Source organism: Hemiscyllium ocellatum, chromosome 47 (assembly GCF_020745735.1).
Source record: "Hemiscyllium ocellatum isolate sHemOce1 chromosome 47, sHemOce1.pat.X.cur, whole genome shotgun sequence".
NCBI lineage: Eukaryota > Metazoa > Chordata > Chondrichthyes > Orectolobiformes > Hemiscylliidae > Hemiscyllium > Hemiscyllium ocellatum.
In genome coordinates, this window is record NC_083447.1 from 27,820,482 (window position 1) to 27,837,213 (window position 16,732).

A 16,732-nucleotide genomic window follows, 5' to 3' on the forward strand; every position below is an offset into this window, starting at 1 on the left:
AACGCGGTAACTGCACTCTGAAACAAAATGTCATATGATCAGACCTAGCTTGGAGAAAACCTTTACAATGCCTTGCCAACTAATTTAATGGAATTGCATTACATTTCACAAAGAGAGCAGATTTGTTCGAGCGATTTCGAAGGCAGGTTTGCAGATGGGAGAGCAAGCAAGAAAGCTCCGTTCTTGTCCGTGTAAAAGGCTGCAATTGAAGAACAAAGCAGTTTCTGCCCAGTTTTGAACGGGGGACCTTTCGCGTGTTAGGCGAACGTGATGACCACTACACTACAGAAACAAGCCCAAGCCGGGCGCGCTGCGGCTCTGTGGCATCCAGCACTGAAAGTTGAAGCCATTCTATGTTTCACCTTTCTTTTTCCAATAGCTCGTTGTTATCCAGGGTAAATGACATCTTGAAAAAGTTAAAAAAAAACCAGACGTGAAATTGGTGACAAAATATAGACAAGGATGTGGTCAATGTTTGGACTGTCGAGTGAGGTGGAATAGGCTGGGACAATTTTCCTGGCAGCATAACGGCTGCGACATGACTTTATGGAAGGGTTTTGAATTGAGTATTTACGTGTTTTACCCAAGCTAGGGTGAGTTGGAAACTCGGGAGCATAGGTTTAAGGTGAGTGCTCTGAAATGACAAAGGACCTGAGGCACATTTCCCACACACAAGGTTGTGCGTGTATGGAATGAGCTACCAGAGGAAGTGGAGGAGGCTATTGCACTCAGAAAATTGCAATGGTAATCGGGTGAGTTTCTGGATAGGATGGGTTTAGAGGGATTGAGACCAAATTCTGTGGAACACGACTTGTTTAATTTTGGATATGTGGTGAGCATGGATGAGATACACCGAAGTATCTGTTTCCACGCGGTGTACCCCAATAACGTTGTGTTTTAAAGGATTACTTTTTAGCGGAGCTTGCCGTCGCAGTCTGTAGCACAATCATATAGTCTGTTCGACTGCTCACGGGAAAGGTAGTATTGTGAAACACTGCAGAAACGAACGACTTCCTTACTTTTGCTGTGACTGACCATACTTCGTGAAAATTTCCCAGATGCTCAGTTGAGGATGTTTGCTGCTGGAAGTTAACTCAGAACCCCTGTTAACTCGTAATGTATTGAGCGAATCGCAAACAGAAAGCATTAAACACGGAACACAAACAAAACGGGCATACCTAATGCATGTTCAGACACAGTGAAGCATGAATGCTAAATGTGAAACAGTCCGAGGGCATGAGGCATAAAGTAATCTCACAACTAACAACTGGGCAATTCCAAACTACTCTTTCAAACACACTGCAGACTTAGTGCACCATCACTTCCCAGACAATGCTGAAAAGAGAGAAAGAAAGAATATAATAAGTATGGGACATAAAAAAGTGAATTTCACCAATCACAGTCTCGATTAGATTACCTTTCCCTTCCGGTGTCTCCAGGACGGAAATGGGAGAAATTCAATAACATATTCAGTGGAAGGAATTTCCCATTCGCCAGAAAGCCAAATAACGATGAATCGACTCACCACAGGACTTTGTTTCACAACAGCGATGAAATAACAGTCTCCATTCGGTTCCAGTAAAGACTCAACTTGCCTGGAACGTAAACCAAGCGCTGAGCTCTTTGTGATTTTCTGCAGGGGAGACGAACACCATCATGACAGCGGAGAGATTTTACAATATTCAGCACGTTTCCACACCACAGCTAATTCCCCTGGAACATCAATGCAGCGGGGATCGAAGCAACATTTTAACAACGCTGCAGCAGTGGAGTTGACCAGCTGAAATGGCAGTGGTGGGATTCGAAACCACGCCCCTTAGCAGGAACGGAACTTGGATCCACACTAGTAGACAACGCGGCTGCCCATATTCTTGCATTTCGAATTGTGCTCCTGCATAACCACACATGCTAAGTCACATGAAAAGGGTTCCATGGTTCCTCTCCGACTCGCACAGCTGCTGGCATGTGCCCAGCTACAATGACAATTTCGCAGCAGATAATGAAAGCCCATCAATCCAGACAAAAAAATCAATGGTAAGCTGAGTCTATCTTCTCAGACTTTTCAACCAGAAATGTATCTTTGACTGCGTGAGAATATATGTTCGGTTATGATTTGCTCAAATAACCATGAGCTGCTTGACATTACTTCAATTTAGATTCTTGCTTTGCTGAATGATTTCACCCATTGCTCGAAACAGGACAATGTTCACGTTTGCACGGAACACGAAACACAACGGACTACAGGGAAAATGCACAAAGCTGAGCAGGCCGTGTTCCACATCATACCGTTCACTATAGTTTCAGTCACTGTGTCTGTTTTGCAGGATAAGAGTCCCAAAGAATGTTCTCCACCCTAAAACCGGAGGTAGCATTACAATCCGAGAACGACAGATCACATTGTGAGGATGGTCTGACCTCGGGGCCAGTTCGAGATGCCACTTTCCTTGCCTTTTACCTTAACCGTGCAATTGGCTGCACGGAAGTTCACACCTGGACATGAGCCACATGGATACCAACTGAGTTGGAAACCTGTGTGGGAATCGACAAGAAGCGACTCAATAATTTTTGCTAAACTCCATGGTGCTTATTAGAAATGCAGTTTCTGTTCACGTCAATTTAAAAGGCAGTTTCTGAACATAGTAACAGAAATTACTACTCACCCCACCCCCACTGCGGAAGAGGTGCTAACGGCACTTGAGTGTTTTTTGTTCTCGATGTGAAGAGCTCTCCCGCATGAGTCACCTTCACGTCTCTTGTTGCTGAGTGACTCACAAAGAAGGAGTTTCACCAGAGCTGCAACTGCCTCACTTTCCCACTCGCCCTCCCGTTTACATTTTCCTGCTCGTCAGTGATTTAAAGAAAACCAAAAGGATGCGATGTCATTCTGTAGCCTCTCTGTCAATTCCTCAGTTTCAGTTCCAACACGGCTTAGATCTCGGGACGCACCTTAATACTAGCGACGCTATGAAATCACAAGTCCAGAGGTTCCTCTGAGAGTGTAATTTCTTTCATTGCTGTTGCTGATTGAATGAGCCACTATAACGTGAGAACTGATCCAAACCATGATTCAGCACCTCTGCTGCCAATTCTCGCACGTTGTATAACGACAGACAGCTTCCAAATGAGGCCTTGCAGAGACGACTTTTGGGTACATTTGTCAGACAGACCAGTTGAGGAATCCGTGGTGTACTGTGACACCAGCGCATCAGCTTCTTCCCTGTCTTTGAACCGGCACGCCTGCGCAAGGAATGCAAATGCGGTACTGCTTTTTGTGGAAGATTCAGAACGCGGTAACTACACTCTGAAACAGAATGGCATATGATCAGACCCAGCTTGGAGAAAACCTTTACAATGCTTTGCAAACTAATTTAATGGAATTGCATTACATTTCACAAAGAGAGCAGATTTGTTCGAGCGATTTCGAAGGCAGGTTTGCAGATGGGAAAGCAAGCCAGAAAGTCCATGTAAAAGGTTGCAATTGAAGAACAAAGCAGTTTCTGCCCAGTTTCGAACGGGGGACCTTTCGCGTGTGAGGGAAACGTGATGGCTACTACACTACAGATACAAGCCACAGGCGGTCGTGCTGCGGCTCTTTGGCATCCAGCACTGAAAGTTTAAGACATTTTCCGTTTCACCTTTCTTTTCCAATAGCTCATTGTTGTCCAGGGTAATTGACATCGTGAAAAAGTTAACAAAAAAAGAGGGACGTGAAATTGGTGACAAAATACAGACAAGGATGTGGCCAATGTTTGGACTGTAGAGTGAGGTGGAATCGGCTGGGACAACTTTCCCGGCAGCGTAACGGCTGCGACATGATTTTATGGAAGGGTTGTGAACTGAGAATTTATTTGTTTTACACAAGCTAGGGTGAGTTGAAAACTCGAGAGCATAGGTTTAAGGTGAGTGGTCTGAAATTGACAAAGGACCTGAGGCACATTTCCCACACACAAGGTTGTGCATGTATGGAATGAGCTACCAGAGGAAGTAGAGGTGGCGATTACACTCAGAAAATGGCAATGGTAATCGGATCAGTTTCTGAATAGGAAGGGTTTAGAGGGATTGAGGCCAAATGCTGGGGAACGCGACTTGTTTAATTTTGGTTATATGGTGAGCATGGATGAGATACACCGAAGTATCTGTTTCCACGCGGTGTACCCCAATAACGTTGTGTTGCCTACACCAGTTTTAAAGGATTACTTTTGTAGCGGAATTTGCCGTCGCAGTCTGTGGCACAATCATTTAGTCTGTTCGACTGCTCATGGGAAAGGTAGTATTGCGAAACACTGCAGAAACGAACGACTTCCTTACTTTTGCTCGGACTGACCACACTCCGTGAAATTTTCCGAGATCCTCCATTTACGTCCACTGAGGACTCACTCATAGGGTGCCTTCTGGAGCCTTCAGTGAGAGGTCGATGAATCGAAAGCATTCTCAGAGATTTTCCTTAACAAAGTGGTATTTTGTTACTTTGACAGTAAGAACTGCTTTTGCTCACATCGTTCTCCACATCAGTCTCTTGCTCCAGTAAACACTCTAATCCAGCGTACATTGCTTCCATTCCAACACAGAAATGCGTCATATTCTCTCTGGGATAATCTGAATTGACAATGTCATTCTTTGAATGGAGAAATATAGCAGGGAGTTGTCAGTGTAGCGGCGATATATTGGGCTAGTAATCTTTGGTGACTGGAACATGGCAGCTGCTGTTATTTAAATTCGATGAATAAAATCTGAAAAATAAACCCAATCTCAGGAACAGAGACAGTAACTTTAGTTTACTGAACACTCATTCATTCATGTCCCTTCGAAAGGGAAATCTGCCAAACATAACGAGTCCTGTCAATATGTGATCCAGAACCACAACAACGTGATTCACCCATGAATGCCCTCTGACTCAGTTAAAGGTGAATTAAGAATGAACAAGTGTTCTTCAGACCAATGATAACAACATTCCGTGGTAGAATAATAGATGAACAACGGGGAAAATGGGAATAGTGCCTGTGTGGACTCGAATTCTACTGATTGTCAAACTTAATAGACACAAGGATACCCGCAGCGCCAAGAAGTCAGGGCCATGGGGTGAGTGCAGGAAGGGATTCAATTACCCACTGAGGTGTAAACTCACTTGCTCAGTCTCAATGCGCACAGGTCATTCACCACTCCCATATGTGAGAAGTGATCACTCAGGAGACCAACGGAGAGAGTCAGCAGCAAGTTTACAAATGACAGCAGGAGTTCTCTTCTGCTGTTATTGAAGATGTTAATCCAAACCAGCAATGAACCATGTCTGGATGCGTGTTTCCAGTGGAGTTCCGCTGTTTTCCGATGTAGACCAATGATTTAGACTTAGTTGTAATTGCCATGATTCAGAGGTTTGCTGGTGATATAACAAGTTGACTATTATGAAGAATATCAGAGACTACAGTGATGTATCAATCAGGTGGAAAGATAAAATGCTGAATAGAATTGAATCCAGGTCAATGAGTGTTAACAAAATTTGGGAGAAGAAACAATAACAGTGAGTATTCTGTGTGATGTAGACAGACAAAGAGATCTGGGAGTGGACATTCATTATCGGAGAAGATCAATGGACAGGAGAATCAATTGGACAGAAGTGCGTACTGTTGATGCTGGCGATCAGTCAATATTAGAGCGGTGCTGAAGAACCACAGCAAGTCAGGCAGCATTCGAGTTGAAGGAAAAAATTGACGTTTTGGGCAAAAGGCCTTAATCAGAATTAAAGCTAGGAGCCTCGAGGTTGGAGAGATAAATGGAAGGGGTGGGGCTTGGAAGAATTCAGCTGCGAGTGCAATAGGTGGATGGAGGTGGGGAAAAGAATGTTAGATCAGAAAAGATGGTGGAGTAGATAAGGGGGATGGAAGATAGACAGGTGGGTCAGGTCAGTAGGATGGTGCCAAGCTGGAAGTTTGGAACTAGGGCAAGGTTGGGGAGAGGAGGGGAAATGGGGAAACTGGCGAAATCCACATTGATGCCATGGGGATGAAATGTCATGAGGTAGAAAATGAGACGTTTTTCCTCCAGGCGTCGGGTGATGATAGAGTGGCGGTGGAGGAGGCCCAGGACCTGCATGTCCTCTGGAGAGTGACAGGGGGAGTTGAAGTGTTCAGTCACGGGGCGTTAGGGATGATTGTTGCCGATGTCAAGAAGATGTTCTCTGAAGCGCTCTATGAGAAAGTGTCCAATGGCCCCACTGTAGAGGAAACTGCATCGGTAGCAATGGATGCAATAAATGACATGTGTGGAAGCGCAGGTGAAACTTTGATGAATGTGGAAGGTTTCTTTGGGGCATTGAGCGGAGGTGGGGGGGGGGGTGTGAGCGCAGGTTTTGCAATTCCTGCGTTGGCAGAGGAAGGTGCTGGGAGGGCAGGGTTTGTCATTGGAGGGCATAGATCGACTAGGTAGTCGTGGAGGGAACGGTTTTTGTGGAAAGTGGATAAAGGTGTGGAGGGAAAAATATCTCTAGAGGTCAGTGTTACTGATATTTTTTACAAACCCACTGACTATCTGGATTACACCTCCTCCCACCCCATCTCCTGCACAAATGCTATCCTGTGTTCCCAACTCCTCTGCCTGTGCCGCATCTGCTCCCAGAGGACCAGTTGCACCACCGAACACAACAGATGGCTCTTTCTTTTAGACCGGAACTTCACTTCCCAAGTGGTTGAAGATGCCCTCTAACGCATCTCATCCATGTCGCGCATCTCTGTCCATGAACCCCACACCTCCAAACACAACAATGGCAGAACATGGAGAGAGGAAGGTCCTCATCTTCCATTCCACCCACCTCTGCATAAATCACATCATCTGCCGACATTTTTGCCACCTCTAAATTGACCCCACCACCAGGGATGTATTTCCCTCCCCAAGCCTATCCGCTTTCATCAAATACTTTCCCTCCGTGACTCCCTAATCAACTCCACGCCCTCCAATGGGCGTCAATTCCCTCCTGGCACCTTCCTCTGCCACCGCAGGAAATGCAAAATCTGCACCACATTACCGCCTCACCTCTGTCCAAGGCTCTAATGGAGCTTTCCACATCCTTCAAAGGTTGTGCTGCAGTTCCACACATGTCATTTGTTGTATCTGCTGCTCCAGATGCGGTATCCTCTAAATTGGGGAGACCAGATGTCTTCTGACAGAGCACTTCAGAGAAAATATCCAAGACTACTGCAAGAATCAACTCCACTGTCCCATGGTCAAAGATTTCAACTCCCCCTCCCACGCTCCGGAGGACATGCAGGTCCTGGCCTACCTCCATCACCACTCCCTTACCACCCGACGCCTGGAGGAAGAACGCCTCATCTTCTTCCTCGGGACCCTTCAACCCCATGGCATCAATGTGGACTTCCTCAGTTTCCTCAAGCCCACTCCCTCATCTTACTCCAGGTCTAACCTTCCAGCTCAGCACCGTCCTCCTGACCTGTCCCACCTGTGTATCTTCATTCCCACCTATCCGCTTCACCCTCTGCTCTGACATATCCCCTTCGCCCCCTCCTCCATCCACCTACTGCACCCTCAGCTACCTTCTCCCCAGATCCAACCCCCTCCCATTTATCTCTCCATCCCATATGCTCCCAGTCTCATTCCTGATGAAGGCCTTTTGTCTGAATCATTGATTTTTCCTCAGCTGATGCCGGACCTGCTGTGCTTCTCCAGCACTACTTTCATCTTGAGGGGAATCAGTTTATTGAGAGGATATTTGGATATTATCTATTGTTGACCAGAGACTGTGAATGATAGTAGAACTTTAGCAATCACCAGTTTAGGGATAGCTGAAGGACTGAGCCCAAGTCTGGTCACCGCATAAATCAACATTTACTAAATTTAAGATAAAAGATGGGGGGCTGAAGTATGAAACTTTGCCCAACAAGACTGCTTCACCACTCAATGTGTTTATCACTGTTTCATTTCAAAGTCATGGTGCTATGGGCCTTGGAGGGGAACTTGAAAATGGTGGCGTTTCGTTGCATCTTCCAACCTTGTCCTTATAGTCAGTACAGCTGTTGAGCTTTGAAGTTTCTATCAAAAATGCCCGGATGACTTACTCCAGTGCATCGTGTATTTGGTGCACTCTGCTGCAATTGTGCCTCAGCGGTGAAGTGAATAAATATTCAGGTATTAAATAGGGTACAATCAAGTGACTGCAGTGTCGTGGATGGTGTCCAGTCCCTTAAGTATTATTGAAGTTACACCCATCGAGGCAAATGGAGAGAGTTCTGTACCACATCCCATTTGTGCCTTGCAGACGATATAGGATTCACGGAGCAACGAGTTGTGTTTATAATCAAAAACTGTGTACTAACGGACATGTGTTTGCTCTCAAATTTTTTATATAGCCAGTCTCAATCCGTTTAACATACTAGCTCCGTGGACGATTACACAGGGGAAATGGGTGACAGTAAAGCCATTGAATGTCAATACGGTATGATCAGATTCTCATTTGTCAGATTTATCGTTACTGTATTTCGTCCTTTTGTGGACCAATCTGATTCCAGTCGCTGTCTGATTTCAAGTTCCACTGCCCTTCCGTGCTTGAAATTTCAACCGTTGCCTCACAGAAATTTCTCCACCTGCCTTAATAATATGTAAGGACGCTGCAGGGGACAGCAGGGATTTACGAACATGTTGTCAACATTGGAGAATACGGAGCTTCATGGAATGATTGGTTAGGCTGGGATTTTTCTCCTTGTAACAGAGGAGGCGGAGGGGAGCTCTATAATCACATAATACCATTTATAAACGTTCAATATTCATGGGATCGGGACAGGGTAGATATGGGCAGGTGGTTTACCCTCTGGTATGAGGAGCACCATAGGACATGAACTCAGAATTAGTTATTGCCAATTGAAGTCAGAAATTAGGAGTAATTTCTTTGCTCAGGGGCCAGTGAATCTGTGGAACTCCTTATCGAAACTGCTGTTGAGGCTGAGTTGTTGTGTATTTTCAAACTGTGCCAGGCAGATATTTAATCAGAAAGACGATGAAGCTTTGTCGAGGTAATGCAAGAGAATGGAGTTGAGGATTATCAGATCAGCCATGAGTTCGTTGAATGGTGGAGCAGAATCGATGGACTGAATCGCCAACTTCGAATCCTATATCATTTGGTCGACCGCATTATTTTATTGATAAGTTTAGAATTCTGAGGGGATGGGATGAAGTGATAGAAAAAGTTTCTCAAACTGATCAGATGGGTCAGGAACTCGGCTCATAAGCTCGTGAACAAGAAATGTGCCATGGCCTGTAGACAACAAATGACACTGGGTACACCACAGATGGGTAGGTTCAGAGGCTGTGATTGCTAAAGAGAATTGGTGGACCTAATGTTGTTAGCAACTTGGTGATCATGCTGGATGATGGATCGCGGTGTGATTCACACAGGAATAGTTTGTGAAAGAGTGAAAGGTTTGTTTCATTGGAGAAGTCTTCTGCTGTTCCAATTCCAATTGATTATTTGAAATATTGATCAGACCTTTGTGTGGAGTGTTACACCAAAATACTCATTCACAATCCCACTGGATAATCTTTTGCTCTCGATCTCTCCTTATTTGTTTCTCTTTCATACGATGTAAATTTAGAGAAAGTCAAGAGGGAATGAAAGGAGGAAAGAAATGTTGCACTCCATTTCATTATCCCAATTTAACTTACAACAGAATAAAATTGCTTTATTTCGACCTTGATGAGGTATCGATTTACCACAAATCTTCGGTTCAATGAAGGGCCAGAGCAAGATTCTCCATCCAATGTATACTAAAGATACAGGCACAAAGGGAATCCACAGCTGCGTTTGATAGAAGTAACAGCCAGAGTAGGATTCACATCCATACATGCACAATGGAAGAGCAATCCGACAGCTTAACCTCTGGGCCACTTCAGCCCATTGCAAAAGGGGCTCACATGTGACCACATCAAGATTACATATGGTGCACCTAGGGGATAAGAAATTCCCTGAGCGGAATCGAATGCACACCATTATGTTTCTGCTTTCAACAGAATAATAATACCAGCAAAGTCCAAGGAATTGACCTCGTCCTTGGGAGGAATACCTGTCCTTGATTCATTCCGAGTCGAAACTGTCTCAGAATGAACCAGCAAACATGAAATTCCCGTCGCATTCACACGCATAATTAGTCTTGACGCATAATTTCTTCAGTTTCTCTCTCACATGAAGAAGTATATATGGAGAGAGAAGTGAAGGTGATGTTTTCGCTCGATGTTCTTTCTCATATAGCTGCACCTGAACTGGGTAAAATTCCCTGAAATGCTATTTGTTCATTTCATTTTATTAATTTTGCTGCAACTTCACTCTGTTCATTGCAATGATCGGAAGTGAAGTGGATTTATAACATTGGAACGTTTAATATTTTATTCAATTTTGCTTCGAATTTATTTCAGCTTAAATAAAATACTGATGAGAAAAACAGGAGGTTAAACTACAAAACAAGATGCCATTTTTGATGCTCAGTTACTTTGGCAGATTTCAGTGGGTATCAAATGAACCCAACATCATGGCGATTGTCCTCCCATCTTTAAGTCATGGGATTAAAGCAGGAAATCGATCTCCAGGAGACGGGTCACTTGCTATTCATTATGGAATATCTTTCTTTGACAATATACAAAATCTGCTCATTCCATTTATAATGCTTCATGTGGAATATTAACGGAAATGTTTCAAAACTCTGAGTTTTTGCTGAATCTTAATCAGCTGCATACGTTTCTGAGCTATCTTTACATCTAAAGTCGTCCAAATTAGACATTGTTTCCTCGCACCTTCCACTCCCCACACTCTACTCTTACACTCTTACCTGGCCACAGGCTGTCTCTCTCCTGGTGAAACTCATTGCTTGTATGTCTCTAAATGTGCCTTTCCAAATATTTTGGAATCGGATTCTCTGAGTGACAGAAATTCAGCTCCCATTATTTCTTTGTCCGACATCGATGGTTTTGAAAGCCTGACGTTCAGAAAATTACGAACTTGAAAGAGTGAATTTACCACCCATTTACTCTATCCAAACCTCAATTGCTGTGCAAAATTTCCATTCGGTTTTCCTTGGTTCAGTTTCAAATTTTCCATCACACAAATAAATAAAATCCCATCCCCAGTAAACGCCGCCAGCATCGTCTCTAATGTCTGAGCAGCCCAGTAAACGCTGGCAGTGTCCTCTCTGATAGAATAACAGATTCCTTACAATGCGGAAAGTACAATTCAGCCAATCGAGTCTGTAGGGACACTCTGAACAGCATCTCAACTAGACCTAGTTACCGTCTCTATCCCCACAGGCCTCTGGCTTGTGATTTCAAATAAACCTGCTGGAATAAAACCGGGCATCGTGTGACTGCTGACCTTATCACTGCGTTACCCATGGCTAATTCACTTCACTTACTGAATTCACTCCCTGGACACATCAATGCAATTTAACATGGCCAATCCACCAAACCGACAGACGTAAAAGCAGTGCGAACCACTGAGGAAATGTACCATCACATTGAACACGATCTGTATCATTTACACACTGGTAACTCAGCCTAATGAAAGCTAGCTGCGCCCATCAACCCGAATTCAATGCATCCAAACGCGGCTCTACGCTGAACAACCACATGAGTGCTGCAGGAAATGTTTCTGCACTCAAATCTGAATGGGTTTACTCTGTTTTCTTCCACAGATTCCTGTTTTAAATAAACACATCAGTCAGGAACAACTCTATAAAATGGTTTACATTCCAACACAAACACAATGTGCAGTTTGCAGAAGTTACGTGTTAGCACTTTCACTGACACACCCTCTCCCCAGAAGCTGCAGTCCTTCCCCACGCTGATGCTGACAGCTCTGTACTTCCTGTGACATATCCAATCGGGAATGGAAGGCCGGGAATTAATAACCTTCACTGGGGAACAGAGCCACAGGTTTAAAACATTTACGATGCCCCCAGTGGAGAATTGAGCCCTGTGACAGGCGGGGACACTAAGCACGATACTGTGGAGGACAACAACATCGAAGGAGGCCCTTCAGCCTGTTGTGGCTGCACTTGTCCAACACAACCGTTTAACGACCTGAATCACGTTTTCCATCGTTTAGCCCATAGTCTTGTATGTGGTTCTATTCGCCGAGCTGGAAGTTTTTGTTGCAAACGTTTCGTCCCCTGGCTAGGCGACATCATCAGTACTCTGGAGCCTCCTGCGAAGCGCTTCTTTGAGGTTTCTTCCGGTATTTATAGTGGTCTGTCCTTGCCGCTTCCGGGTGTCAGTTTACAAATCTTCGCACAAACCTTGAACATAGTCTTGTATGTTTTGGCATCGCAAATTAACATCTCAATTTTTTTCAAGTTGGAAGGGTTTCCACCTCTCTGACCCTTTCCGCACATCTACTCAAAACTTTCTGACTTTTCCTGAAATCTCTTGGTCCCAGTGTTCGATCCCTCCATCAATAACAAACGCTTCTTTCAGTCTATCCTATCCATACCCGTCATTATTGTGTACATCTCAGTCATGTCTTCTCCAATCTCCTCTGCTCGGCTACAAACAACCCCAGTCTGTCCAATCTCTCCTCATAACTGAAACTCTTCAGCCCAGACAATATCCCAGTGAATCTCTCCTGCAACGCTCCCAGTGCCATCACATCATTGCTATACTGTGAATTGCAGAACTGCACACAGTAATCTAGCTAGAGTCGAACTAACCTTTTTTTTCTATTCTGTTACAGTGTGAGGGCGTCGCTGGCTCGGCAGTATTGATTGCGATCCCTAATTGCACAGCAGGTAGTTGAGACTCAACCGTATTGCAGTGAGTGTGGAATCACATCGAGGCCTGATCAGGTAAGAATAGCAGGTTCCTTCCTCAAAGGACGTCAGTGAACCGATGGTTTTGTTTTTTCAACAATTGGCCATGTATTTATAGGTGTTATTAGATTCGTAATTCCAGATAAGTATTGAATCTCAATTCTAACACCTGGCATGGTTGGAGTCAAACCCGGGTCTCTGGTCCATTTGTTTGATATCTGAGTTAACAGTTCAGTGGTAATAGCGTTCGGCCATTGCAGAAAACCCGTGCAACTAATCTTTCTCAATGAAGTCGCTATTCCTCAATATTGTCCTGTGTCATTTTTCTGAGCTTTACCCCCACTAATCGCAAGTCCAGATCAGTAAAAGCTGCTACCTGAGGATTTCCCTCACAACAGCGGTAACCAAATGGATCAACTGGTCTGCAGGTCCCGGTGGTGGGGTTGGGGCACGCTCACCCAGCCACAGTGACCGCAGCAGCACAGAGTTAACCATATCAATGTGAGAGTCTGTGATAGATTCTGCAGTGCCTTAACGAAATAGGAAATGACTCCACAACCACATGATGAAAGATCAGCGCTCCGAAAACTAGTGCTCAGTTAAACCTATGAGACTCTAACCTGGTGTTGTGTGATTTTTAACATTCTACACCATAGTCCAACACCGGCATCTCTAAATTAATGAAATGGAGGTGTGGGACGGAAAGTTCAGTTAGTGATCGAAGGAGGGAGCGAAAACTCTGAGAACGGGTGGATTTGAATTCTGACATATGAAACACAGAGATGTGAGTGAGCAGAATTTGAAGGGAAAAGATAATCACCTTGGAGAAAATTACCATGTTAAAACAACTGATTCCTTTGAGTTTCACAAAAACTGTGGCAGATACAGCAATTACTGCCGTGACTCGGATTCGAACCGAGGTTGCTGCGGCCACAACGCAGAGTACTAACCACTATACGATCACAGCACTCCACAGACGGGCGCGTGTACAGGGAACACTAAGTACAGGCTCATAGGAAATGTTATGCAGCGCACCAAATGCACAATATCAATGCTGAGCGAACAGTGGCAGATACGTGGGAACTCAGAATGGGCTGACCCTTTAACATCGGTCCCCCCAGAGGCAGTGGTGATACCATCATTAATATGCTGAAGGCTGAGATAAATAGATTTCTCCAAAACATCAAAGATTCCGGGGATAGCGCATGTTTTGTTGAAATGTATGCTTCAATAGTAATGCAGTTTAACATCGGCTCCTTCACCAGTTTCCCCCCACAAGGCAGTAACCACTGCTGCCCCATAGTCCCAATTCCCAGCCCCAGAATCAGAGGAACTGAGTGGCGCAGTCGTGAAGATCCAACCGGAAGTCGGATGGGAATGAGGTCGCACGGATACTCAAGGACTCTCGTGACACAACCGGTGAATGCATGGTATTTCTAAAACGGTTTAGAGACGCAAGCAATTACGAGGGTGGGAGTGTTCCTGCTCAAAGGCGGGGCAGAAGGGAAAATGTTTTCCCGTTTATAGTAATCTACAATGCATCTTGCTGAGACAGCTGAAGTGTAGGCGGCTGGCTTGAAGTTTGAACTTGCTTCATTATCACCAACTTCCCTGGAATGAATTGCTTTCACTATTTCCATTTCCAATTGTTTAATATCGCCCTGCAATCTGCGGCTTTCTTCCTCATTGTTAATTGCATGACTAACTGTTGTATGACCTGCACACTGCTAAATCATGGCCTCTATAAGTAAATATGAATCATTGATCTATATGAGAAAACAGTGGAACTTACTCCATGCTTCGTATGTTTGCAGGCGACGCCAGAATTGTAGACAGTGAGGAGGATTATCTAAGATTCAAAAGGATCTTAATCCATATCTTAATCTTAATCGTTGGACTGAAAAAATGTAACATGGAGTTCAATCTGGATAAATGGAAGGTATTGCATTTTGGTACAACAACAAGAGTAGGGCTTTGCGCAGTGTTGGAGAACACGGATGCTCAGAGTGCAGGTGTATAATTCCTTGTAGTTTGCATCACCTACAGACGAGATGTTCAAAGGCATTTAACATACTTCCCTTCATTGCTCAGTCCTTTGTGTATAGTCGTTGGGACGTTATGTTGAAGCTTTGCAGGACATTGATGGGGCCTCTTCTGGAATATTATGTCCAGATCTGGTCGCCCAGTTGTAGAAATGATATTACTCAGCTGGAGCAGGTTCAGAAAAGGCATACACGCATGTTGCTGTATGTGGAAGGTTTGAGTTATAAAGAAAGGCTGGATAGGCTGATTTTCAGATTCGAGATCGAGGTGCTGGAAAACCACAACAGGTAAGGCAGCCTCCGAGGAGCAGGAGAGTATTTTTTTCGCGCAAGTGTCGTTCATCAGGCTCTTCCACGAAATGTCGATTCTCCTGCTCCTCAGATGCTGCCTGACCTGCTGTGCTTTCCAGCACAACACTCTCGACTCTGATCTCTCATCTGTCGTTCTCACTTTCTCTCAGTTGAGACTGTTTTCACTCTAGGTTAGTGGTTTGATCAGCGACCTGACAGAAGTTTATGAATTATTGAGAGGAAGGTTCGAGCTAACGATAGCTGCATTTTCCCAGGATGGAGATTTCAAGGCGAGAGGGCAAATGTTTAAGATGAAAAGAGAGAGATTTAAAAAAAAAATAAGTCATGTGAGGCTTTTTTAGGGAAGATGTTTTGTGTGTGCAATTAACTTGCTGAGGAAGTGATGGATGATGGTACGTTTGCAACATTTAATGGACAATTGATTCCAAACATGAATGGGAAAGTGGGATTTTTAAAGTAAATTAGTTATTTCCCAGAGGACATTTAAGAGTAAACCACGGTATTGTCCATCTGGAGTCTCATGTGGGACAGAGCTGATAAATATGACAGTTTGCTTCCCGAACTGGCATGAGTGAATTAGATGGGATTTTCCACACAACTGATTCAGGTCATCACGAGACTCTTCAATTCCAGGTGCTTGCTGGATTCAAACTCCACTATCTGTCATGTCAGGACTTGAAACCTTTGTCCCCAAAATATTACCTGGGTTTTTGGATTAACAACACAGTAATAAAACTATAAGGGCATTATAACCACTCAATGGGGACAGGAGGAGGCAGAAGGGTCTAGATTAAGTTGGCAGTATGTTCAGCGTGGATTGGTTGGACTGACGGGCCTGTATGCCTTCATGCTGTATGACTCTATGACTGACGCTATGGAGCAGGCAGCTGGTTGGGATTAACAGCAGCATTGACAGCATAATCGAACACCTGATGGGATATGTAATCCTGCTGGAGACTCCGGAGGTGGTTTTGCTCAGTGATCCCTTCCCACACATGGGACAAGTGAACGGCCTCTCCCCAGTGTTACTGATTAAGTGAGTTTCCATTTCTGTGGTGAATTAAATCACTTCCAGCAGTTCCCACATTGCCCTGCTTTCTCTGTGGTATCGGCGTCCTTTTTTCTACCCAGGGTGAACGACCCTTTCAAATTGTGTCCACATAGATGCAAATCCCGTTTTCCATGTTGTTAATGTGTTTTCATTCTTTCTCATTCAACCACAGGGTGTGAGTCAGGACAACATTTATTCTTCGCTCCTCGTTCATTGCTGCCTGGCTGCACCACACACCCGGGTGCGATCCCAGCCTCGGGTGTCTGTCTGTGGGCAGTCTGCACCTTCTCTGCGTGTTTGTGTTTTTATTTATCCCTCTGACCAAAGATGTGCCAGTTATAGGGATCAACAGCGGGAAATGCAGGCTTATGCGATAGGGAATACCATGGGGTCTGTTGGGATGCGCTTCGGATGGATGTGTGTATAGGAAGGGCCGACTAGACTGCTTCCCCACACGATGGGGATTCTTGAATTAAGCTGCAAATGTGTTGCTGGTCAAAGCACAGCAGGCCAGGCAGCATCTCAGGAATAGA

The 16,732-nt window shown here is 44.6% G+C and overlaps 2 non-coding genes across 2 annotated transcripts; both read right to left on the reverse strand.

Annotated features, from left to right (window-relative positions):
• Positions 1-219: 219 nt before the first annotated feature.
• trnav-aac (transfer RNA valine (anticodon AAC)) lies at positions 220-292 on the reverse strand. The gene has a single exon. It is a non-coding gene; the product is annotated as a tRNA-Val (tRNA).
• Positions 293-13,689: 13,397 nt separating this feature from the next.
• trnah-gug (transfer RNA histidin (anticodon GUG)) lies at positions 13,690-13,761 on the reverse strand. Its single transcript has one exon. It is a non-coding gene; the product is annotated as a tRNA-His (tRNA).
• Between the last annotated feature and the right edge of the window lie 2,971 nt (positions 13,762-16,732).